Genomic DNA, 27288 nt, shown 5'->3' on the forward strand with positions numbered 1-27288 from the left:
AACAACTTTCATTGGAATGTCATTCTCACACTTGAATAATCCCACCTATTTTTCACCACATTATAAAAATATGACAGCCTATCAATTCTTTTATAAATGAGAGAATGTATGTCTGTGTTGTGTTTCTATTGTGTGCCTAATTCAAATCATATAAAGGTAATTCAAACTGCATATTAGTTACATAAAATAAATACTTGGTATTTTTGGGCTGGCCTAGGTTGGATACCAAGGAGTAGGTGGGTGCTGAGACAGAGAGCAGAAATAACGAGAAGCACATGTCATACATATGTAACTCTGGTTTACTTAACTTTAGTCCAGTAAGTCCAATTATATTCCATTAGTTCTGTGAAACAGGGAAATTCATCGTATACAATAAAAACAGAGGCTAAGTACTAACGATTCAAATGCACAGAGAGAACTTGGTGAACTGACTAGGCTGGTGTCAGTGCTGAATTTTCATAAGTTGGCTCTGTGGTGGTGCTAGCAGTGCATGTTGCAGAGGGTGTGCCTTGAGGCCAGCTGCAGATTGGCGAGGGTATCACATTAGTTACTAGTAACTTCTAGGTGTGGCCTACTTAGCATGGTTTTGACAGTGAAATAGTGTATGACATCACATTTCCCACCCCCAAAAACCCCTTGCCATTGTCATGTACCTTTACTGCCTGAGTTGACAGTGCTAGGGGAGTCTGGGTTAAGGTGCCCCTGAGGAGGCAGAAGCTGAAACTGCAGCCAGTGACAAGTTTTCTCCTGCACCCTGACAGTCATCTTGCAAATGGCCAGAAAAACCGTCCATAAAACCATCCACAGGGTGCACACCCACACCTAGGGTTGGAACATTTTCTTCCATTGGTGGAGGTGCACCAGTGAGTGTAGGGTCCACAGTGTCCTACTGGAAGGCAGCACCGCTTGCAGTTAGGGCTGCTGGCACTGTGGGGATGGCAATGGCTCTGTGTCATTGCCCATTGGCTCCCCGTCCCTTGCTGGCGGCATGGGATCTTAGGGAAGTGAAGGCAGCTGACGCTGCTGTGTCCTTCTGAGTCCCAAATCTGCAAATTAAAAACCAACAGCATGATCACACAGCTCATACAAAAGAAGCTGATACTGATGACACTTCTGCAGTCTGGTGGTACCCTGTAAGACATACAAAAAGTGGCCAAGACTTCTGTAAGCCACCTCATTCCCAGTGCCTCTCCCAATAACTCGGAAAAAGACTAAATCATTCACCTCAAACTTAGAACACTGTGGAAACACTGTGGAGGATTGGCCAATGACTGCAAAGGATGCAGCAACTCATGCAGTTTCCAATGTCAGTGTCCATGCAAAAGTTCCACTGATGATTTGCCATTGCTTGGCTCCTTTAACACTAGATTGAGTGTGGAAAGATTCTGTCATCACATGGGTGATGCCATTGACATCAAAAGACTGCTGAAATACTGTTGATGTGAACTCCAGCCCATTTTCCAAAACCAACACTTCTGGTAGACCCTCAACACAAAAAATAGAAATCAGAGTCTTAACAGAAAATTGCTAAAGGCATCTAACACAATAATCCTATGAGAATTCCAGTAATGACCCAAATGGTCAATATGCAAACATTTCCAAAGGACACTGGGCTTGGGCCAATCATAAAACTTCTGTTGTGGAGCAGCTGGGAGTGCCACACTTGCCAGACATTGCGCAGTCAAATTTTCTATTTGTGTGTCCTGCTGATTGATGAGCATTGGTGTCAGGTGAACTGCTTAGTAAATACAATGCCCCAACATTCCTGATGGAGAAGGTGAAGCAAATGTGGCACAACCACAAGGGATTGGTATTTTTCTGTATGTAATAGGATAACACCCTGTTGGATAAATAATGTGTACAGATGTGAAAAATAATGGCATCCCACTGGATCACAAGGCTGCTTAATTGAATGTGGCCAACTGGTGCAGAGGACTACAACAGACTGATAGGTGAGAAAGAGTGTCCATATTAGAACACTTAGCTGTTTGCCTGTGCATGACTTTGTACTGGTAATTTGAAAGGAGCAGAGTCGATCACCACAACATTTGCACTGTGCTTGGAGGGACTGTGCTTTGAAGCGGTGAACAATGAGGTGAGAGGCTTGGAATCCATTACTAATTGGAATATTTTCTGCCACAAAAGTATTGATGGAATTAGGCCACTTCATACACAATAGCAAGAACTTCCTTATCAATCTGCAAATAGTTGCACTGTGTTTTGTTGAGGAGGTCAGATGCAAAGGTAATTGGCCTCTCCAATGATCCAGCTATGTGTGAGTGAACAGTGCCAATCCTATAAGTTGATACGTCAGCTGCCAGCACAACAAGCTTACCATGATCAAAATTACACTCAGTAAAATATTTTTCATTTTCTGAAATATGGCTTGCAGTCTCTAGTCCACACAAATAGAACATTCTCTCATTGAGATGATATAATGGAGCTGCAATCTGTACAGCATTTGGAATGAACCAAATGACCCTGACTGTTGATAACATGTAAGAAAATACTCAATCTCAGTCTGGAAGTAGGAGCACTTGTCTTCATTACACTTTGATGCAGCATCTGAGAGCACTTCAAATAATTTCCTGAAATTGGAAAGATGTTGGTTGGGAGTATGACCCAACATGACTATGTCACCCAAATAATTCGAAAAATAAGGAACTGTAACCTCAAATACTTAAAGAACACCATGTTGGTGTTTATTACAAACATTTGTCATGACTGTTCATCAAAGGAAATATGCTAATAAGTATTGCGGAGATCAGTCTTGAAAAGAAATGACCTGTTCCCAGTTTTCCTCCAGCTGTGACAAGGGAAAAGAGTCAATCACAGCCTGTGAATTTACTGCTGCCTTAAAATCTGTAGTAAAGCATAACTTCCCTGAAGCTTTCTGTCTAATTACTAAAGGTTATGCCCACTGACTAGCTACTACGGGGGAAGTCACACTATTGTCCAGCCAAGATAATGATTCCTGTGCCACCTGATCTCTGATAGTGTGAAGGACAGGCCATGCTTGGTAATACCATTGTTCTGCATTGTCTTGTGTGACAAAGTGAGCCTCAAAATTGTGAGCTTTGCCAAAGCCATCTTGAAAAATCACTAACAAGGGAACATTCCTAGGTGTCAATTAACAATCTTGATGAAAGTTGTGGGGTGTATAGATGGGGCAAAATATTACAAAACATTTTTTGTCTGTGGTCAGTTTCACTTTTAAGGAATGAAACACACCATGAAATGTTATTTGGAATTTTAGATTGACAAGGAATATCTTCAAAATGATGTAAAATGAAAACGTTTTTTTTTTTAAAATAACAGTTGATATGTAATTAATGTTCTTGAAAACTGTATAATCAACTTTTTGTACTAATCTGAAAATTTACAAAAAAATACCCCACCAGCATTAATTAATTTTGAAAAATAGAAACTTTTGTTACAACAGAAATCCAAGATGCTTTCAACCACATAAATCCCTGTGTAATACAACCCGTTTTTGAAATACTGGTCTGGAAAATAAGCAGTATACAATAAGCTGTCAGAGTATTTCCAACATACCTAATTAAATATGTAAAATTCAATACCATTGTAATTCTTTATTTTACTCACATTTCTTTTACATTTTAAATTCTTATTTTACATTCATGGCGTTTGTGTTTTTTAGTTTACCATTTCAGATATTTGTATTTTGTTAAGTGAAAAAGATAAGTAACTCATTAGTATGATATAATATAATTAAGATCAAGATGATCTGCAAGGAAACACTTAAAACATAACATTATTTGTGTAATATACACAACAGAGGAGATAATATGATGTCATGGGTGACTCTCTAAATATCCTGCTGCATATCTAGCAAATTTTAGTACATTGGTAAGCCTTGGTAAAGAGAATTGAATATGTGCAAGTGACTGCAGCTAGGTTGTATTGTTTCTAAAGCGAGGACTGAAATCATAATCATTTGACAGGGTTACACCTAAAAATCTTCTCAGAAAGTTCTTCCAACATTGAAAGCAATATGTGTCCCATGGCTATACCTGCTTTGAATAACACGGGTCCTTCTTGCTGACAGGAATTCAAAGATGTTAATGTGCGGGTACGCTGTAACGCACGTGGACAATGTGTGGCGTTGGGTGAAAAACTTCAGACATTCCGCACAGCTGAAGGCAGACATTGATTAGATGGGGACCCAAGGCGTACTGGTAATGATAAACAAGAAACACGCTTTAGAGTTGACGATAAACAGCGACGATTGTGTAACCACACTTCAGAACCTTAGGGAGCCAATAACGCACGCCCCCAAACGTCGTTCTTCGCATAAAGCGATCGTAAAATGAAACTGGTCTGTGGTGAATCTTGAACACTACAGCCCATTTGACTGTTACGTCTTAAGAAAGCAACATAGGCTGTTAAAGATCAAATGACTTGCGTAAACGTAACAGCTGAGCCATAAGAAAAAGCAGGGCTTGGTTCAGAAATGTCGCAGATAGGCACGAATGCATCGGCGACAGTGCAAAAAGGGAGATGTGTAGAGGACAGTTAAGGCTATAATCTGTACTAATTCCGCTGTTGCCTCAATCACTAAACTTAATACAGGGCACTACTACTTGGTCTACCCTCGTATGAAAGTAATCAGTGACTTAAGTATTTATTTAAACTGTGCAAATGGATTTAAATTTGGAATGTGGGCTAACGCCCTATAGAAAGCTTATGGCTCGACCTTGTCCAGACATAAGTTGACTTTGTCATCAGTGAGTTGTAAAGAGATCTTCACACACCAGAAGCACTGCTACAATGAAAGAAGTGAATCATTTAGGTTAAGTATATGCCCGACTAAACGTGAAGGTATCGTCCCAAGCTCAGTAACACGGAGCTACGATGTGTGTTCGGCTTCAAAACTTAGGTCTCGGGAAGACAAAACTACTTTACGATGTAGTTGAATTTACGGTTTCGTAGAAAACTACTCATAAATTAACAGGGATAGAAAATTCACTTCGTAGATCAGTAGAGCAAACCCTGATGGTAGCTGAAAAAGCAGCGACAGGACGCACCTGTAATTGACAAAGGACTGCCTAAAATTCAATAAGGTGTAAATCCCTATTCAGAGGGATTCAAATGTAACGAGGAAATATCAGAGGTATCGTGCAAGACTAAATGAGCATTTTTCGCAGATGCAGTACACTGGTGCTGGTATGAATCCGGCACGCTCGTTCGGACCTGCTTTCGTTACGGAATCTTGGACAAACCATTGGGTATGTATCAAATGAAAAGTGTGAAATGAATGAAGAGTTGACGACTAAGCTTTGCTTAGTATTGGTTCGGCCGTTTTTTTTTTTTTTGCAGGTGTACTGGGTGGGACCGTGCGTAGGCGGTGTTCAAAATGGCTCTCAGCACTATGGGACTTAACATCTGTGGTCATCAGTCCCCTAGAACTTAGAACTATTTAAACCAAACTAACCTAAGGACATCACACACATCCATGCCCGAGGCAGGATTCGAACCTGCGACCGTAGCAGTCGCGCGGTTCCGGACTGAGCGCCTGAACCGCTAGACCACCGCGGCCGGCGTAGGCGGTGTTGCTGCGGGTATCGTCTACCAGTACTTCAGACCAGAAGAGCCTGTCGATGCATCGGAGAGTAGGGCTTCTCCAGGCCAAGCTTCTGGTGTGGCCTCGGGGGTAGCGGAACGGAATGTATTAGCACGGAACAAAAATGTAATGCTCTTGACAACATGGCATTGTCCAGTTTCTGCCTGAACTACGTGGACGAGTGTGTAAACGTAATTAAGCCTGATGTTAAGAGAATGCATACTAGAACTCGCCTATTTCGCTAGGCGTGGCAAGGACATACAATGGATGTAAAATTTTAATGTGAAACATTTACAATGTACTGAGATTTTATGCTCCAGTGTACTTTTAAATGTTGCCCACGTTCAATAAATACAGCATGTCGAAAACTAGTATCTGCTGACGGGTGGAATTAAATGCTCTTAAAGCTAGAATTTAAAAGGGAAAGGGACAAGAAAAATGTCTCACCCGACCCTTTGAAATCCCAGTACTAGGGCACAATACCCCTTCCCCCCCCTCCCCCTTCGTGTTCATACAACATACGAGAATATTCTTATCGTGCAGTTAAGTATGGCTGAACTTCAAGCCCATAACTCCTGCAATGCCGTGACGCATCAATGGAGTGGTGCCCACTGTGCACAGAACACACCCACGTACGTGGCAATGCGTGATATGCCCTAGCCAACAGCTGGAGGCGGCCTTGTTCATTCCCAAATAATTCAAATTAACACGACGCAATTTCGTGAAATGCCACACGAAACTCCACTTAAATCGATCGTGAAGGTATTCGACGGAACGCTCCAGTTATGTGATAATACGTCACACACATAAAGTAAGGTAGGCTTGGCCAGTCTGGACCGTACTGGCCAATTCTGGCATTATTTCAATGTATTGTAAAGGCGCGTGGAGCTACCACACCGCTCTTGGCCGTGGCCGTCTTTGCAGAGCTTGGCGCAATTACTGCGAAAGTGGCACCTCAACTGGCATCACGAGGCTGAGTGGAAACCGTTCTAGCCCTCCTTCCCAGGAGAAAGTTACTGGCATTGCCCGGATCTGAACCTGGGTCGTCTAGACTGTCACGATTACCATTCACCTATGACTGAGGCGGATTTCACATGTACAGTAAGCTTCACATAGTGCCTATACAGCAATGTAACAAATGATTCAGCGGTCGCCAGCCCAGTTAGGCCATGTTTCACTGCACAACGGTGTATTATGCATCGTACTTAAAAGCCCTGAGAGTTCTGTAATAACTGAAAGTATGGGATAGTGTTGTTGGTTGTATTGTAACTTGCTTACCTGTAGCGTTTTAATTATCGTTAAGTGTAAGTAAACATAAATCTCGATACCTGCTCAACAAGGGGCAGTGGACTGCATTAGGTCGTTCTTGGAAAATTGCCCAGTGATATATTACCTGCGATCAGCTGTCCACTTGCTGGCTTAGCGGCTACTGTACTGAGACAATCTGGGCTGTTCAACTCAGGATGACTGGCATCAACAGATGACAAGTTAATAGATTTCTATGGACGAAGCTAGTTTCCTGTACTGTTCATGAATTCTCAACAGAAACCCCCCCCCCCCTCTAAATTTCTCGGAGCAGTACTTTACACTTGCCATCAACGGTTGTGAAAGGTCTCTAGGTCTACTCGCCACCCATCTAACAGAAAATTAGCTATTGGCAGGTAAGTAGTTCTCGTCAATGTTTATGACGAATAATCAGTGAACACAAGCCTATTTACATGCAGACGAGGGGGTGGGGCTGATAGTAACATTTCACATGAGTCCTGAAGGTGGACGTGGAGCCGTCTGGCCTACACGAACAAAGTTCTGTTAGCTCGCATCCTAAAGCTGAGCCCTTCTTGCAGATCGGGCATCGTCGTGGTCCTGTCGATATGGCTCCGTGGAACTGTTGCAGGAACGTGAGTATACTTTCCAGTGATGAGTATGTAAAATTTTTAGGGATGCCAGTAACTTACTCCACAGTTGCAATGAAAATTTAGATCAGTTTCGCGCGCTACTTCTGAAACTTCTATTTTTAAGATAGCAAGCAAAAATAAATTTTAATTTCACACTGCTGTAATCTCTCACTTGCTGAAAGACGTAAATTCGTAGAATTTTTTTTGGCGGCAGCGGCCGTCCGGACGTTGCGGAATTAGATTTGTAATTCTATGGACAGTGATGTATCCATGCTATTTCGTAGTTAGATTTCGCAACAGTAGACGCTAAAACATTGTCCTTCAATGTGGCTGGTCAGAACTGACTCAGAATATCTTGCTTCTGTCGAAACTTAAAATGACTTCCAGTGGTAGTCCGAGTCTACTCTCAAGAGTTCAGCCAGTTAGAGCTAATAATACCGATATTACGGGACTGTGAATACTTGCACTTGGAATAATTTTGCAGTGCTCCCAGATTTATTCACAACTAGCAGAGTACACAGCATTGCCTGGGTATGTGTTTATTCCAGTCTTCTAGTCCATCACCACCTTCAATCTCTTTCCATCTCTACAGCCTCATCTCTTCCCACCTCCTGAACTCCCTGTTCTTTACCCATTTCCTCCCTGTCCATCTCCTCCTCGCGCTTGTCTGTCCATTCTTCTTCCCTTTTTCTGTTTTTCCTCCTGCTTGTCATGGTCTCTCCCATTTCTCCACATGCCTCTTCCTCCCCTTGTCTCTGCCCTTCCCCTCCATTTTCCTATCTCTCTCTCCTTCTCTCCCCTCTCCCTATGTTCCCCTCCCGTATCTCTGTTCATGTCCTCCTCTTACCGTTGCCTATCTCCGCCTTTCCTCTAGTCCTCCCTCCACGCAGTAATACCCCAATAGACGGCTTGATTCTTACTCCTACAGTATTTCTTTCCCGATTGTAATTAATATATATATATATATATATATATATATATATATATATATATATATATATATATATATATATATATACCAATTTGACTGAAATGCTTACAGCCATTTAAGATGAGCTTTCTACCCGTGGCTTTTCCAGCATACGCACATGTAATATATATTTCAAAGATATTTAATTGTATTTTACGACTGTTTGTACATATATTTCACCTGTACATCTAACGAACGTCACCCTGCAGCGTTTTTCCCCGCATCTCAATGTTTATTACGTCGCATATCCTGAACCATGTTCAGTACAATGACGTATTTTTTGCACGTAAATCCAGTGGTACATGTGACTGTCTGCAAAACCTATTATTAGTACAGTTAGTAGTAAAAAAGGTAAAAGTAATGCGTCAGTTTATCATGCAGCTGTCAGTGGTGTCATGTCTCCTGAACTATGTACCTTAAAACGATGTAGGTTTCTAAGTACATTCAGCATTATACGTGGGTACTTCCACGAAATGTTGCGCGCATTTAGTGGTAAAGAGGTAATAAATTAAATCATGCCTCATTTGGCAGTCTCAATCCATGGACTGGATAAATGTAATAAGGGATAAGCTTAGAAGTTGGACATTATGTGTACAGTTTGTTGCAAGTATACAAGTGTTGTCATTCTCAAATACTGGATGACTACGTTATGGGTATTCTCGCGTCGTGGGCTACACTTAGTGGCGCTCTACCAAAACTACAGTTGGGTCTTTTTGGTACAGTAAATAGACAAGGTAGGAAATGGCACGCTTGCCGTCAGTGTTAATAGGACTAGTAGAGAATAACTAATGGAAAGTGTGAGAGAAACTGATCCGACGACTTCCCTTTGTTTTTTGCAAGTAATTAGAACTGCACATCTATTAGTCCATTGTGTAGTTTGTTCCGTACACTTCCAAAATGTAAACCGAATTTTTAGAAGAAATAAAAATTTGTCGATCGCTTGTTTTTATATAACCACTGCAATTACTTCTGATGAAAGTACAGTTTTCATGCACCAACATATAAAATCTATATTGCTATTGTTACGTCTCAACAGAAAGTTAATCACGTCAAAGGCAAGAGTTTCCTGTTATTAAGTATGAAACTAATTTATGAATAACAAACTAGTCTCATGTGAAGTTGACGCTTTACCGAAGCTATGTTTGATACATTGTCTTGCGTTTTTATAAACGTTGGCTTTTTAGGAAATTGCGATTTATAGCATTAGACAATGAGTCTGTATTTTTTTTAAATAAAACATAACTGTCAAGTTACAAAACGAGGTTCAAATGAAACCGCGTTAAATGGTGGCACTTTAAATTTTGCTTTAAATGCTGTTTAAGTAACAGACAGGGGGATAACTATGTAGAACAGAAATGATACGTAGGCTACACAGCCCATATACAAGGAAAAGCTAGAGAAAAAACATAGCGAGGTGTGCAGTGGTTGGTACACTAGACTCGCATGCGGGAGGACGTCTGTTCAAACCCGCGCCCTGGTCATCCCGTTTAAGGTTTCTTGTTATATCCCTAATTGGCTTCAGGCAAGTGCCGAGATGGTTCCTTTGAAAGGGCATGGCCGACATCCTTTCGCACGGAATTCAAACCATAATTCAGTTGCTGTCAAAGGATTAAAGAAAGATCAGAAATTCTCTCCAACAACACTACATGGAACTACTGTTTTGACACCAACACATAAAGTAACAGTATGACAGCACTGGGAACTACATATTGTCTCAAACGTTACAGTGTAAACTCAAATTAGATTCTTGTAGCATAAAAAAGCTGCTGTACCTAAAAATGTCATTATCTCAAATTACTTATCTAGTATGACATTCATTGTTGAAGCCTACTATTAATGTTGTACATCGTTAGCATTACACTCATTGTGGATACTCTACCACAGCGATTAAATGTCAAGAAACAAATGAGATGCCACAAAATGGCATCTGACGCTAAATGTTCACCATAATGCACTACCTTTACCTCTAATAGCTCTTATATTTTGGTGAAATACACTGATCTTTCTCTACCACAACTGCAGGTAATTGCCACTGCCCATGTTACAAGGTTGGAGCAGCTACTAAAGATTAATTAAAGCTGGAATTGTATATAGTTGATTTAGATTTAGTTCATGTTATCTGCTATCACATGAGGTAATGCGAATATCAAGCTTTATTTGCAGGTTTTGTTGGGTTGACATTATGAATTCCAGAACTGCTATTGATAAGGTAATATGTCGTGCTTCACCGCTTCCAGATGCTGAGGACGTGTTTAAAAGAGGTTCCTGGGATTCCTTGACACATATGACATGTCTATGGAATTTCTCCAGCACAATGTATCGCTGTATGGACGAGTTACCTCTATTTCTCATGAATGAAAAGTTTCCAAGTCATTGTAATAGATTATACATGCTTCCTTGTGTGAGTTTATTTCCAATACAATCTCATGCCATATACTGATCTGTATAAGAAATGTGAGGACTGTTATACCCCCATTTACTATAGCACAGGGATGACATTGTGTATCTTGGTGCATTTGCTCGCTCTATATCAACATGAATAATTTGAGTATGAAATGAGGTATTAATCTTCTTTTAATTTTAAGGTAAAATTTCAATCTTTTATCTTCATTTAATACACAGGAATGTACATGATAAAATCAGCTACAAGAAAAGTGTCAGGAAAGTGCTCTTATTTCTGTAAACATTTGTTTATGGTTTAGCTACATTAATGCAGCACAGTAAGTATTAAGGACAATGAAAGGAATTTAAGTCCTTTATCGAGAGAAGATATGAGGTAATATAAAGGGCAAAGAACAGTCGTTTTTGAGCGAACAGATTTCTTACCATCACATGATGAGATTTTCACAGTAGTCAGATCTCCATCATCCAACACGGAATCCAGCATTGGGCAAGCAGTGCAGCCAGACATAGCCACTCGCAGTATATGTTTCATAGTGCACATCTGTTGCAATTGAAAGGGTTAAACACAGGTCATAAACTTTTCTGACAGCACTACATTGAATTGTCTCACACATTAAAATATGCACTGAAATTCGATTAACATAGCATCAGGAAGCTGCTGTACCTAAGAATAGCATTTAAATAGATATTTAGTGTTATGACCTTCATTATCTAAGCCTATTACTAATGTTAGGCTGAGGAAGCAAATGAGCAGACATAAAATAATATATGTCGCCAACTGTTTATTAGTTGGCTTCACATGCACTGTCGAATGATGTCACACATGGTGATTAATGTGGGCAAACGTGAACAGCAGATCTACCAAAAATAAAATATCTACAGGAAACAGAATGTCGGATATCTCCAATTACCTTACAGACAGAGCCAAAGACGCTAACCATGACAGTACACAGTATATGAAACAACTGTGAAGAGGGAATGTAGTAGCAGTACCTCAGAATGTTTGTGAATATATGCCATAGCTCATTCCTAACAACACTACACAAACGATAGCACCTACAAAAAAATTCAGGACATTCAGTTAATCTAAAAAGTTGTATACTACCACATGTAATACTCGACATGTTAATGCTTGAACTAGTGAGAAAGGTTACAATGCTGCATTTCACACTGAAGATTAAATAAACCATCAATGATAAATAAATGAAGTACGTTCGGTTTACTAGTGTTAAGTATCTGTGGTGGTCCCAGAACAGTGAAATTATACCTGTACAATTCATGTGGATGACATTGCTGGAGACAATTTTGTACATTCACAAAGACCTTACATGGACCTACAATTTGGAACTAACCTATATTATAGTGATGTAACTGGAATGAGAACTAATGTATTTGGGCATGAGATATAAAATATGCAAATAACTGCAATGTACCTATTACAATAGAGGTGCTGCACTAAAAATGATCTAATTTCATAGAATTAAAGACATATTTGCTACCCTATTTCATTAAAAATCTTGTACACTGTTAGGATGTCACTCATTGTGGTTGAGTTAGCGCAGAGTTTAAATGTGAGGAAACAAATAGGTGCCACAAAATGACATACGAGGCAAGCAATTTATTTCCTGGATTGCTCTAGCACTGTCGATTAATGCCACACAAGATGGTCTCAGTGGGCACACGGGAACAGTGCATGAACTTGAAATAAAAAGTCTACAAGTGTATGAACCATGGATATTTCCTATTATTTTAGTCGTGGAGACAGAAACATAGATTAGTTGTTCCCAGTACATGCAAAAAATTTGAAGCGGGGATTGCAGTAAGTGGATTACAGTTTGCTTGTTAATTTAATGTAGTCCGTTCTTAACAACGTTATAGGAATGACTGTGTCTATTTCACACTCAAGATATCCACTTACTCCAACACAGTTGTCATAGTGTATCAACCCAGTACACATAATTCATCTGAATAAAAGGAATCAGGTACTACATGTGCAATAACTATCACTAGTATGCCACAAAAGAATTATTGGAACAATAGAACTAGGAATTGGCTTTGAATCACTTGTTTTGGAGACAAGTTGTAAGTTACAGTGGAAGAGAGGCAATGGGCTTATGTCTCCATTATAGGGCACACACACACAAGGTGAACTAATCTAATTTAGCACTACAACCATTTTTCTTTTCTCGACTGTTGTGGTTGATAATAACACAGGAAATATTCACTGTTTATACTGATACGCATCCAATATAATTGCAATGTGTCAGTCATACATAAATGTATAAAAATTTGTGATCAAGATATAGACTAGTTTGTTCAAGATGGTATTCTCTGCAGTGTCTGGTGCTAATTGCCGCTGTCAATGGACCAAGGTATCTGCTGCCACTGAAGATTAAACATACCAACATATGGTACATATGAGTAAACAGATTTAGTACACATTATCACGTATCCCAGGAGGTAATGTAAATGTGAAACTTTATCTGAACATAATTTGGGTTGACATTATGAATGGTACAACTGCCGTGGACGTGTGTAACTGCTTGTCATTCACCACACACAAAGGCTTAGACTATGGCAGCATTGAAGTTCTCGGATACCATCGTACATATGACCTGTATGTAGATATCGTGGTATGCACCATATCACTGTGTGGATTTGTTATATTCATTTCTTAAGAGTAGAAACGTTTCGAGTATTTGTTATAGAATACGCACATCTTCGTGTGTGTTATCATTTGCAGGAAACACAGTCTCAAAAGAATGTATGGGTTATGAAATTTGAGGATTTTTACGAGCACATTTACAGTTGCACAGGGATGAGACTGTGTATGTGTCATGTCATTTCCCACTCAATATAAACTTGAATATCTTGATTACCAAATGAGATATTGCTCCCATTCCTTTTTTAAATAATGGATCGACATCTCATCTACATTTCATACACAGTAAGGTATGAGATAATAAAAAACAAAGGCAATGTGTATCTGTAATGTTTACATCTCTTTAAACAGATAGAAAAAATTATGTTTTTCTTTAATTAATTAGATGCACCATTAGAAATATGAGGAAAAACGTAAAGGAACAAAATTCTTTATCTACAGAAGATATCTGGCAGTATAAAGGGCAGAGAACAGATCTTTCGCATTGAGTAAATTTCTTACCATTGCATGACGAGTTTTTCACAGTAGTCAAAACCGCATCTCTTAGTGCAGCTACCAGCGTTAGATAGTATTACAGCGACAAGAAAGCTGCGCTCGGCACGGAATTCAAACCATACTTCAGTTGCTGTCAAAGGATTAAAGAAAGATCAGAAATTCTCTCCAACAACACTGCATGGAACTACTGTTTTGACACCAACATATAAAGTAACAGTATGACAGCACTGGGAACTACATATTAATGTCTCAAGCGTTAAAGTGTAAAATGAAATTAGATTCTAGTAGCATAAAAAAGCTGCTGTACCTAAAAATGTCATTATCTCAAATAACTTGTCTAGTATGACATTCATTGTTGAAGCCTACTATTAATGTTGTACATCGTTAACATTACACTCATTGTGGATACTTTACCACAGCGATTAAATGTCAAGAAACAAATGAGATGCCACAAAATGGCATCTGACGCTAAATGTTCACCATAATGCACTACCTTTACCTCTAATAGCTCTTATATTTTGGTGAAATACACTGATCTTTCTCTACCACAACTGCAGGTAATTGCCACTGCCCATGTTACAAGGTTGGAGCAGCTACTAAAGATTAATTAAAGCTGGAATTGTATATAGTTGATTTAGATTTAGTTCATGTTATCTGCTATCACATGAGGTAATGCGAATATCAAGCTTTATTTGCAGGTTTTGTTGGGTTGACATTATGAATTCCAGAACTGCTATTGATAAGGTAATATGTCGTGCTTCACCGCTTCCAGATGCTGAGGACGTGTTTAAAAGAGGTTCCTGGGATTCCTTGACACATATGACATGTCTATGGAATTTCTCCAGCACAATGTATCGCTGTATGGACGAGTTACCTCTGTTTCTCATGAATGAAAAGTTTCCAAGTCATTGTAACAGATTATACATGCTTCCTTGTGTGAGTTTATTTCCAATACAATCTCATGCCATATACTGATCTGTATAAGAAATGTGAGGACTGTTATACCCCCATTTACTATAGCACAGGGATGACATTGTGTATCTTGGTGCATTTGCTCGCTCTATATCAACATGAATAATTTGAGTATGAAATGAGATATTAACCTTCTTTTAATTTTAAGGTAAAATTCCGATCTTTTATCTTCATTTAATACACAGGAATGTACATGATAAAATCAGCTGCAAGAAAAGTGTCAGGAAAGTGCTCTTATTTCTGTAAACATTTGTTTATGGTTTAGCTACATTAATGCAGCACATTAAGTATTAAGGACAATGAAAGGAATCTAAGTCCTTCATCGAGAGAAGATATGAGGTAATATAAAGGGCAAAGAACAGTCGTTTTTGAGCGAACAGATTTCTTACCATCACATGATGAGATTTTCACAGTAGTCAGATCTCCATCATCCAACACGGAATCCAGCATTGGGCAAGCAGTGCAGCCAGACATAGCCACTCGCAGTATATGTTTCATAGTGCACATCTGTTGCAATTGAAAGGGTTAAACACAGGTCATAAACTTTTCTGACAGCACTACATTGAATTGTCTCACACATTAAAATATGCACTGAAATTCGATTAACATAGCATCAGGAAGCTGCTGTACCTAAGAATAGCATTTAAATAGATATTTAGTGTTATGACCTTCATTATCTAAGCCTATTATTAATGTTAGGCTGAGGAAGCAAATGAGCAGACATAAAATAATATATGTCGCCAACTGTTTATTAGTTGGCTTCACATGCACTGTCGAATGATGTCACACATGGTGATTAATGTGGGCAAACGTGAACAGCAGATCTACCAAAAATAAAATATCTACAGGAAACAGAATGTTAGATATCTCCAATTACCTTACAGACAGAGCCAAAGACGCTAACCATGACAGTACACAGTATATGAAACAACTGTGAAGTTGGAATGTAGTAACAGTATCTCAGAATGTTTGTGAATATATGCCATAGCTCATTCCTAACAATATTACACAAACGATAGCACCTACAAAAAAATTCAGGACATTCAGTTAATCAAAAAAGTTGTATACTACCACATGTAATACTCGACATGTTAATGCTTGAACTAGTGAGAAAGGTTACAATGCTGCATTTCACACTGAAGATTAAATAAACCAACAATGACACTTAAATGAAGTACGTTCGGTTTACTAGTGTTAAGTATCTGTGGTGGTCCCAGAACAGTGAAATTATACCTATACAATTCATGTGGATGACATTGCTGAAGACAATTTTGTACATTCACAAAGACCTTACATGGACCTACAATTTGGAACTAACCTATATTTTAGTGATGTAACTGGAATGAGAACTAAGGTATTTGGGCATGACATATTAAAATATACAAATAACTGAAATGTACCTATTATAATAGAAGTGCTGCACTACAAATGGTCTCATTTCATACAATTAAAGACATATTTGCTTCACTAGTTCATTAACAATCTTGTACACTATTAGGATGTCACTCATTGTGGTTGAGTTAGAACAGAGTTTAAATGTCAGGAAACAAATAAGTGCCACAAAATGACATATGAGGCAAGCAATTTATTTCCTGGATTGCTCTAGCACTGTCGATTAATGCCACACAAGATGGTCTCAGTGGGCACACGTGAACAGTGCATGAACTTGAAATAAAAAGTCTACAAGTGTATGAACCATGGATATTTCCTATTATTTTAGTCGTGGAGACAGCAACATAGAATAGTTGTAACCAATATATATGCAAAAAATTTGAAGTGGGATTGCAGTAACTGGATTACAGTTTACTTGTTACTTTAATATAGTGCGTTCTTAACAACGTTATAGGAATGACTGTGTCTATTTAACACTCAAGATATCCACTTACTCCAACACAGTTGTCATAGTGTATCAACCCAGTACACATAATTCATCTGAATAAAAGGAATCAGGTACTACATGTGCAATAACTATCACTAGTATGCCACAAAAGAATTATTGGAACAATAGAACTAGGAATTGGCTTTGAATCACTTGTTTTGAAGACAAGTTGTAAGTTACAGTGGAAGAGAGTCAATGGGTTTATGTCTCCATCATAGAGCACACACACACAAGGTAAACTAATCTAATTTAGGACTACAACAAATTTTCTTTTCTAATCTGTTGTGGTAGATAATAACAGAGGAAATATTCAATGTTTATACTGATATGCATTCAATGGAATTGCAATGTGGCAGTCATACATAAATCTATAAAACTTTGTGATCAAGATATAAACTAGTTTGTTCAAGATGGTATTCTCTGCAGTGTGAGGTGCTAATTGCTGCTGTTGATGGCTGAAGGTATTTGCTGGCACTGAATATTAAGTATACCAACATATGGTAAATATGCGCAAACAGATTTAGTACACACTCTTAGGTATCCCAGGTGGTAATGTAAATGTGAAACTTTATCTGAACATTATTTGGGTTGACATTATGAATTGTACAATTGCCGTGGACGTGTGTAACTGGTTGTGATTCACCACATACAAATGCTTAGACTATGACAGCATTTAACTTCTCCGATACCTTCGTACTTATGACCTGTCTGTCGATATCGTTGTATGCACCATATCACTGTGTGGACGTGTTACATTAATTTCTTAAGAGTAGAAACGTTTCAAGTATTTGTTATAGAATACGCACATCTTCGTGAGTCTTATCAATTGCAGGAAACACAGTCTCAAAAGAATGTATGGGTTATGAAATTTGAGGATTTTTACGAGCACATGTACAGTTGCACAGGGATGAGACTGTGTATGTGTCATGTCATTCCCCACTCAATATAAAGTTGAATATCTTGATTACCAAATGAGGTACTGCTCCCATTCCTTTTTTAAATAGTGGATCGATATCTCATCTACATTTCATACACAGTAAGGTAGGAGATAATAAAAGACAAAGGCAATGTGTATCTAATATGTTTAAATATCTTTAAACAGGTAGAAAAAATTGTGTTTTTCTTTAATTAATTAGATACAGCATTAGAAATATGAGGAAAAACGTAAAGGAACGAAGTTCTTTATCTACAGAAGATATCTGGCAGTATAAAGGGTAGAGAACAGATATTTTGCATTGAGTAAATTTCTTACCATTGCATGACGAGTTTTTCACAGTAGTCAAAACCGCATCTCTCAGTGCAGCTACCAGCGTTAGATAGTAGTACAGCGACAAGAAAGCTGCGCTCGGCACGGAATTCAAACCATACTTCAGTTGCTGTCAAAGGATTAAAGAAAGATCAGAAATTGTCTCCAACAACACTACATGGAACTACTGTTTTGACACCAACATATAAAGTAACAGTATGACAGCACTGGGAACTACATATTAATGTCTCAAGCGTTAAAGTGTAAACTGAAATTAGATTCTTGTAGCATAAAAAAGCTGCTGTACCAAAGAATGGCATTATCTCAAATAATTTGTCTAGTACGACTTTCATTATTGAAGCCTACTATTAATGTTGTACATCGTTAACATTACACTCATTGTGGGTACATTACCACAGTGACTAAATGTCACGAAACAATTGGGATGCCACAAAATGGCACATGACGCCAAATGTTCACCATAATGCACTACCTTTACCTCTAATAGCTCTTATATTTTGGTGAAATACACTGATCTTTCTCTACTGCAACAGCAGGTAATTGCCGCTGCCCATGTTACAAGGTTGAAGCAGCTACTAAAGATTAACTAAAGCTAGAAATAGTATATAGTTGATTTAGATTTAGTTCATGTTATCTGCTATCACAGGAGGTAATGCGAATATCAAGGTTTATTAGCAGATTTTGTTGGGTTGACATTATGAATTCCAGAACTGCTATTGATAAGGTAATATGTCGTGCTTCTCCGCTTCCAGATTATGAGGACGTTTTTAAAAGAGGTTCCTGGGATTCCTTGACACATATGATATGTCTATGGAATTTCTCTAGCACAGTGTATCGCTGTATGGACGAGTTACCTCTAGTTCTCATGAATGAAAAGGTTCCGAGTAATTGTAAGAGATTATACATGCCTCCTTGTGTGAGTTTATATATAATGCAATATCATGCCATATACTGATCCGTATAAGAAATGTGAGGATTGTTATACCTACATTTACTATAGCACAGAGGTGACATTGTGTTTCTTGGTTCATTTGCTCACTCTATATCAATATGAATACTTTGAGTATGAAATGAGGTATTAATCTTCTTTTAATTTTAAGTTAAAATTTCGATCTTTTATCTTCATTAATACACGGAAATGTACATGATAAAATCAACTAGAAGAAAAGTGTCAGGAAAGTGCACTTATTTCTGTAAACATTTGTTTATCGTTTAGTTACATTTATGCAACACAGTAAGTATTAAGGACAATGAAAGGAATTTAAGTCCTTTATCGAGAGAAGATATGAGGTAATATAAAGCGCAAAGAAGAGTCGTTTTTGAGCGAACAGATTTCTTACCATCACAGGATGAGATTTTCACAGTAGTCAGATCTCCATCTCGCAGCACGGAATCCAGCATTGGGCAAGCAGTGCAGCCAGACATAGCCACTCGCAGTATAGGTTTCATAGTGCACATCTGTTGCAATTAAAAGAGTTAAACACAGGTCATAAACTTTTCTGACAGCACTACATTGAATTGTCTCACACATTAAAATATGCACTGAAATTCGATTAACGTAGCATCAGGAAGCTGCTGTACTTAAGAATAGCATTTAAATAGATATTTAGTGTTATGACCTTCATTATCTAAGCCTATTATTAATGTTAGGCTGAGGAAGCAAATGATCAGATATAAAATAATATTTGTCGCCAACTATTTATTAGTTGGCTTCACATGCACCGTCAAATGACGTCACACATGGTGATTAATGTGGGCAAACGTGAACAGCAGATCTACCAAAAATAAAATATCTACAGGAAACAGAATGTTAGATATCTCCAATTACCTTACAGACAGAGCCAAAGACGCTAACCATGACAGTACACAGTATATGAAACAACTGTGAAGAGGGAATGTAGTAGCAGTACCTCAGAATGTTTGTGAATATATGCCATAGCTCATTCCTAACAACACTACACAAACGATAGCACCTACAAAAAAATTCAGGACATTCAGTTAATCTAAAAAGTTGTATACTACCACATGTAATACTCGACATGTTAATGCTTGAACTAGTGAGAAAGGTTACAATGCTGCATTTCACACTGAAGATTAAATAAACCAACAATGACACTTAAGTGAAGTACGTTCGGTTTACTAGTGTTAAGTATCTGTGGTGGTCCCAGAACAGTGAAATTATACCTATACAATTCATGTGGATGACATTGCTGAAGACAATTTTGTACGTTCACAAAGACCTTACATGGACCTACAATTTGGAACTAACCTATATTTTAGTGATGTAACTGGAATGAGAACTAAGGTATTTGGGCATGACATATTAAAATATGCAAATAACTGAAATGTACCTATTATAATAGAAGTGCTGCACTACAAATGGTCTCATTTCATACAATTAAAGACATATTTGCTTCACTAGTTCATTAACAATCTTGTACACTATTAGGATGTCACTCATTGTGGTTGAGTTAGAGCAGAGTTTAAATGTCAGGAAACAAATAAGTGCCACAAAATGACATATGAGGCAAGCAATTTATTTCCTGGATTGCTCTAGCACTGTCGATTAATGCCACACAAGATGGTCTCAGTGGGCACACGTGAACAGTGCATGAAATTGAAATAAAAAGTCTACAAGTGTATGAACCATGGAAATTTCCTATTATTTTAGTCGTGGAGACAGCAACATAGAATAGTTGTAACCAATATATATGCAAAAAATTTGAAGCGGGATTGCAGTAACTGGATTACAGTTTGCTTGTTACTTTAATATAGTGCGTTCTTAACAACGTTATAGGAATGACTGTGTCTATTTAACACTCAAGATATCCACTTACTCCAACACAGTTGTCATAGTGTATCAACCCAGTACACATAATTCATCTGAATAAAAGGAATCAGGTACTACATGTGCAATAACTATCACTAGTATGCCACAAAAGAATTATTGGAACAATAGAACTAGGAATTGGCTTTGAATCACTTGTTTTGAAGACAAGTTGTAAGTTACAGTGGAAGAGAGTCAATGGGTTTATGTCTCCATCATAGAGCACACACACACAAGGTAAACTAATCTAATTTAGGACTACAACAAATTTTCTTTTCTAATCTGTTGTGGTAGATAATAACAGAGGAAATATTCAATGTTTATACTGATATGCATTCAATGGAATTGCAATGTGGCAGTCATACATAAATGTATAAAACTTTGTGATCAAGATATAAACTAGTTTGTTCAAGATGGTATTCTCTGCAGTGTGAGGTGCTAATTGCTGCTGTTGATGGCTGAAGGTATTTGCTGGCACTGAATATTAAGTATACCAACATATGGTAAATATGCGCAAACAGATTTAGTACACACTCTTAGGTATCCCAGGTGGTAATGTAAATGTGAAACTTTATCTGAACATTATTTGGGTTGACATTATGAATTGTACAATTGCCGTGGACGTGTGTAACTGGTTGTGATTCACCACATTCAAATGCTTAGACTATGACAGCATTTAACTTCTCCGATACCTTCGTACTTATGACCTGTCTGTCGATATCGTTGTATGCACCATATCACTGTGTGGACGTGTTACATTCATTTCTTAAGAGTAGAAACGTTTCAAGTATTTGTTATAGAATACGCACATCTTCGTGAGTCTTATCAATTGCAGGAAACACAGTCTCAAAAGAATGTATGGGTTATGAAATTTGAGGATTTTTACGAGCACATGTACAGTTGCACAGGGATGAGACTGTGTATGTGTCATGTCATTCCCCACTCAATATAAAGTTGAATATCTTGATTACCAAATGAGGTACTGCTCCCATTCCTTTTTTAAATAGTGGATCGATATCTCATCTACATTTCATACACAGTAAGGTAGGAGATAATAAAAGACAAAGGCAATGTGTATCTAATATGTTTACATATCTTTAAACAGGTAGAAAAAATTGTGTTTTTCTTTAATTAATTAGATACAGCATTAGAAATATGAGGAAAAACGTAAAGGAACGAAGTTCTTTATCTACAGAAGATATCTGGCAGTATAAAGGGTAGAGAACAGATATTTTGCATTGAGTAAATTTCTTACCATTGCATGACGAGTTTTTCACAGTAGTCAAAACCGCATCTCTCAGTGCAGCTACCAGCGTTAGATAGTAGTACAGCGACAAGAAAGCTGCGCTCGGCACGGAATTCAAACCATACTTCAGTTGCTGTCAAAGGATTAAAGAAAGATCAGAAATTGTCTCCAACAACACTACATGGAACTACTGTTTTGACACCAACATATAAAGTAACAGTATGACAGCACTGGGAACTACATATTAATGTCTCAAGCGTTAAAGTGTAAACTGAAATTAGATTCTTGTAGCATAAAAAAGCTGCTGTACCAAAGAATGGCATTATCTCAAATAATTTGTCTAGTACGACTTTCATTATTGAAGCCTACTATTAATGTTGTACATCGTTAACATTACACTCATTGTGGGTACATTACCACAGTGACTAAATGTCACGAAACAATTGGGATGCCACAAAATGGCACATGACGCCAAATGTTCACCATAATGCACTACCTTTACCTCTAATAGCTCTTATATTTTGGTGAAATACACTGATCTTTCTCTACTGCAACAGCAGGTAATTGCCGCTGCCCATGTTACAAGGTTGAAGCAGCTACTAAAGATTAACTAAAGCTAGAAATAGTATATAGTTGATTTAGATTTAGTTCATGTTATCTGCTATCACAGGAGGTAATGCGAATATCAAGGTTTATTAGCAGATTTTGTTGGGTTGACATTATGAATTCCAGAACTGCTATTGATAAGGTAATATGTCGTGCTTCTCCGCTTCCAGATTATGAGGACGTTTTTAAAAGAGGTTCCTGGGATTCCTTGACACATATGATATGTCTATGGAATTTCTCTAGCACAGTGTATCGCTGTATGGACGAGTTACCTCTAGTTCTCATGAATGAAAAGGTTCCGAGTAATTGTAAGAGATTATACATGCCTCCTTGTGTGAGTTTATATATAATGCAATATCATGCCATATACTGATCCGTATAAGAAATGTGAGGATTGTTATACCTACATTTACTATAGCACAGAGGTGACATTGTGTTTCTTGGTTCATTTGCTCACTCTATATCAATATGAATACTTTGAGTATGAAATGAGGTATTAATCTTCTTTTAATTTTAAGGTAAAATTCCGATCTTTTATCTTCATTTAATACACAGGAATGTACATGATAAAATCAGCTGCAAGAAAAGTGTCAGGAAAGTGCTCTTATTTCTGTAAACATTTGTTTATGGTTTAGCTACATTAATGCAGCACAGTAAGTATTAAGGACAATGAAAGGAATTTAAGTCCTTTATCGAGAGAAGATATGAGGTAATATAAAGGGCAAAGAACAGTCGTTTTTGAGCGAATAGATTTCTTACCATCACATGATGAGATTTTCACAGTAGTCAGATCTCCATCATCCAACACGGAATCCAGCATTGGGCAAGCAGTGCAGCCAGACATAGCCACTCGCAGTATAGGTTTCATAGTGCACATCTGTTGCAATTAAAAGGGTTAAACACAGGTCATAAACTTTTCTGACAGCACTACATTGAATTGTCTCACACATTAAAATATGCACTGAAATTCGATTAACATAGCATCAGGAAGCTGCTGTACCTAAGAATAGCATTTAAATAGATATTTAGTGTTATGACCTTCATTATCTAAGCCTATTACTAATGTTAGGTTAGAGGAAGCAAATGAGCAGACATAAAATAATATATGTCGCCAACTGTTTATTAGTTGGCTTCACATGCACTGTCGAATGATGTCACACATGGTGATTAATGTGGGCAAACGTGAACAGCAGATCTACCAAAAATAAAATATCTACTGGAAACAGAATGTCGGATATCTCCAATTACCTTACAGACAGAGCCAAAGACGCTAACCATGACAGTACACAGTATATGAAACAACTGTGAAGAGGGAATGTAGTAGCAGTACCTCAGAATGTTTGTGAATATATGCCATAGCTCATTCCTAACAACACTACACAAACGATAGCACCTACAAAAAAATTCAGGACATTCAGTTAATCTAAAAAGTTGTATACTACCACATGTAATACTCGACATGTTAATGCTTGAACTAGTGAGAAAGGTTACATTGCTGCATTTCACACTGAAGATTAAATAAACCAACAATGACACTTAAATGAAGTACGTTCGGTTTACTAGTGTTAAGTATCTGTGGTGGTGCCAGAACAGTGAAATTATACCTATACAATTCATGTGGATGACATTGCTGAAGACAATTTTGTACATTCACAAAGACCTTACATGGACCTACAATTTGGAACTAACCTATATTATAGTGATGTAACTGGAATGAGAACTAATATATTTGGTCATGAGATATAAAATATGCAAATAACTGAAATGTACCTATTACAATAGAGGTGCTGCACTAAAAATGATCTAATTTCATAGAATTAAAGACATATTTGCTACCCTATTTCATTAAAAATCTTGTACACTGTTAGGATGTCACTCATTGTGGTTGAGTTAGCGTAGAGTTTAAATGTCAGGAAAGAAATAGGTGCCACAAAATGACATATGAGGCAAGCAATTTATTTCCTGGTTTGCTCTAGCACTGTCGATTAATGCCACACAAGATGGTCTCAGTGGGCACACGGGAACAGTGCATGAACTTGAAATAAAACGTCTGCAAGTGTATGAACCATGGATATTTCCTATTATTTTAGTCGTGGACACAGCAACATAGATTAGCTGTTCCCAATATATGCAAAAAATTTGAACCGGGATTGCAGTAACTGGATTTCAGATTTATTGTTAATTTAATATGTTCCATTCTTAACAACGTTATAGGAATGACTGTGTCTATTTCACACTCAGGATATCCACTTAATCCTACACAGTTGTCATATTGTGTCACCCAGTACATACAATTCATGTGAATAAGAGGAATCAAGTACTATATGTGCAATAACTATCACTAGCATGCCACAAAAGAATTGGAACAACAGAACTAAGAATTAACTTTGAATCACTTGTTTTGGAGACAAGTTGTAAGTTACAGTGAAAGGGAGGGATTGGGTTTATGTCTCCATTATAGGGCACACACACAAAGTAAACTAATCTAATTTAGCGCTACAACCATTTTTCTTTTCTAAAATGTTGCGGTAGTTAATAACAGAGGAAATATTCAATGTTTATACTGATATGCATTCAATGGAATTGGAACGTGGCACTCATACATAATTATATAACACTTTGTGATCAAGATACAGACTTGTTTGTTCATGATTGTATTATCTGAGCTGACTGGTGCTGATTGCAGCTGTCGATGGCACAAGGTATTAGCCGGCAGTGAAGATTAAGTATACCAAAATATGGTACATATGTTGAAACAGATTTAGTACACATTATCAGGTATCCCAGGTGGTAATGTAAATGTGAAACTTTATCTGAACATTATTTGGGTTGACATTATGAATTGTACAATTGCCGTGGACATGTGTAACTGGTTGTTCTTCACCTCATACACATGCTTAGACCGTGACAGCATTCAACTTCTCGGATACCTTCGTACTTATGACCTGTCTGTCGATATCGTTGTATGCACCGTATCACTGTGTGGACGTGTTACATTCATTTCTTAAGAGTAAAAATGTTTCGAGTATTTGTTATAGAATACTCACATCTTCGTGAGCGTTATTATTTGCAGGTAACGTAGTTTCAAAAGAATGTAATGGTTTTGAAATTTGAGGATTTTACAGCCACTTTCACAGTTACACAGGGATGAGATTGTGTATGTGTCATGTGATTCCCTGCTCAATATAAAGTTGAATGTGTTGATTACCAAATGAGGTATTGCTCTCATTTCAATTTTAAATATTGTATCGACATCTCATATTTCATACACAGTAAGGTATGAGGTAATAAAAAAATGCAGTGTTATCTAATATCTTTATATCTCTTTAAATGGATAGAAAGAATGTGTTTTTCTTTAATTAATTAGATACAGCATTAGAAATATGAAAGAAAACGAAAAGTAACGAAGTTCTTTATCTACAGAAGATATCTGGCAGTATAAAGGGCAGTGAACAAATTTTTCTCACTGAGTACATTTCTTACCATTGCATGATGAGTTTTTCACAGTAGTCAAAACCGCATCTCTCAGTGCATCTACCAGCCTTAGATAGTAGTACAGCGACAAGAAAGCTGCGCTCATCACGGCATTCAAAGCATACTTCTGTTGCAGTCAAAGGATTAAAGAAAGATCAGAAATTCTCTCCAACAATACTACATGGAACTACTGTTTTGACACCAACGTATGAAGTAACAATATGACAGCACTGGGAACTACATATTAATGTCTCAGGCATTAAAGTGTAAACTGAAATTAGATTCTAGTAGCATAAAAAGGCTGCTGTACCAAAGAACGGCATTATCTCAAATAATTTGTCTAACATGACATTCATTATTGAAGCCTACTATTAATGCTGTACATCGTTAACATTATACTCATTGTGGATACTTTACCACAGCGATTGAATGTCAAGAAACAAATGAAATGGCACAAAATGGTATATGACGCCAAATGTTCACCATAATGCACTACCTTTACCTCTAACAGCTCTTATATTTTGGTGAAATACACTGATCTTTCTCTACTACAACTGCAGGTAATTGCCGCTGCCCATGTTACATGGTTGGAGCAGCTACTAAAGATTAACTAAAGCTAGAAATAGTATATATTTCCATGGTTGTTCAACAGAGACTTTCAGCATTGAAATGCGACTGAAAGCAACAGGTTCTTTATCCTCAGTAAATTTACTTTAAGTTATTTTATCTGTTAAAGGCTTTGAACTTTCGAAATCAACTTGTTACATTGCAGTTACATTCAATTTTCTTTTACCTGTTCTAGAATTTTAGAAGATCTACCCACACAGCTGGTGTATACACATATTTTTCAATCTCTTTTTCTTCTCTATGAGTGCGAAGTCCCTATCACAGGGTAGGTAGCTAAGACCTGTTACTAGATACTTGTGAACTATTTCCTTAACATATTGTTTTTGAATAAGTTGAAAAAAAAACATACTAAGGATATAATATTATTTTGAGCAAAATAGT

The 27288-nt window shown here is 37.6% G+C and overlaps 1 long non-coding RNA gene across 1 annotated transcript in view; it reads right to left on the bottom strand.

Annotated features, from left to right (window-relative positions):
• Nucleotides 1-280: 280 nt before the first annotated feature.
• The window catches only part of LOC126317530 (uncharacterized), a 229407-nt gene continuing 202399 nt past the window's right edge, over nucleotides 281-27288 (bottom strand). Inside the window, exon 2 of the long non-coding RNA XR_007556691.1 lies at nucleotides 281-822. This is a non-coding gene — a long non-coding RNA (uncharacterized LOC126317530). The remainder of the gene's footprint in view (nucleotides 823-27288) is intronic.

Source organism: Schistocerca gregaria, unplaced genomic scaffold, assembly GCF_023897955.1.
Source record: "Schistocerca gregaria isolate iqSchGreg1 unplaced genomic scaffold, iqSchGreg1.2 ptg000634l, whole genome shotgun sequence".
NCBI classification, from domain to species: Eukaryota; Metazoa; Arthropoda; class Insecta; order Orthoptera; family Acrididae; genus Schistocerca; species Schistocerca gregaria.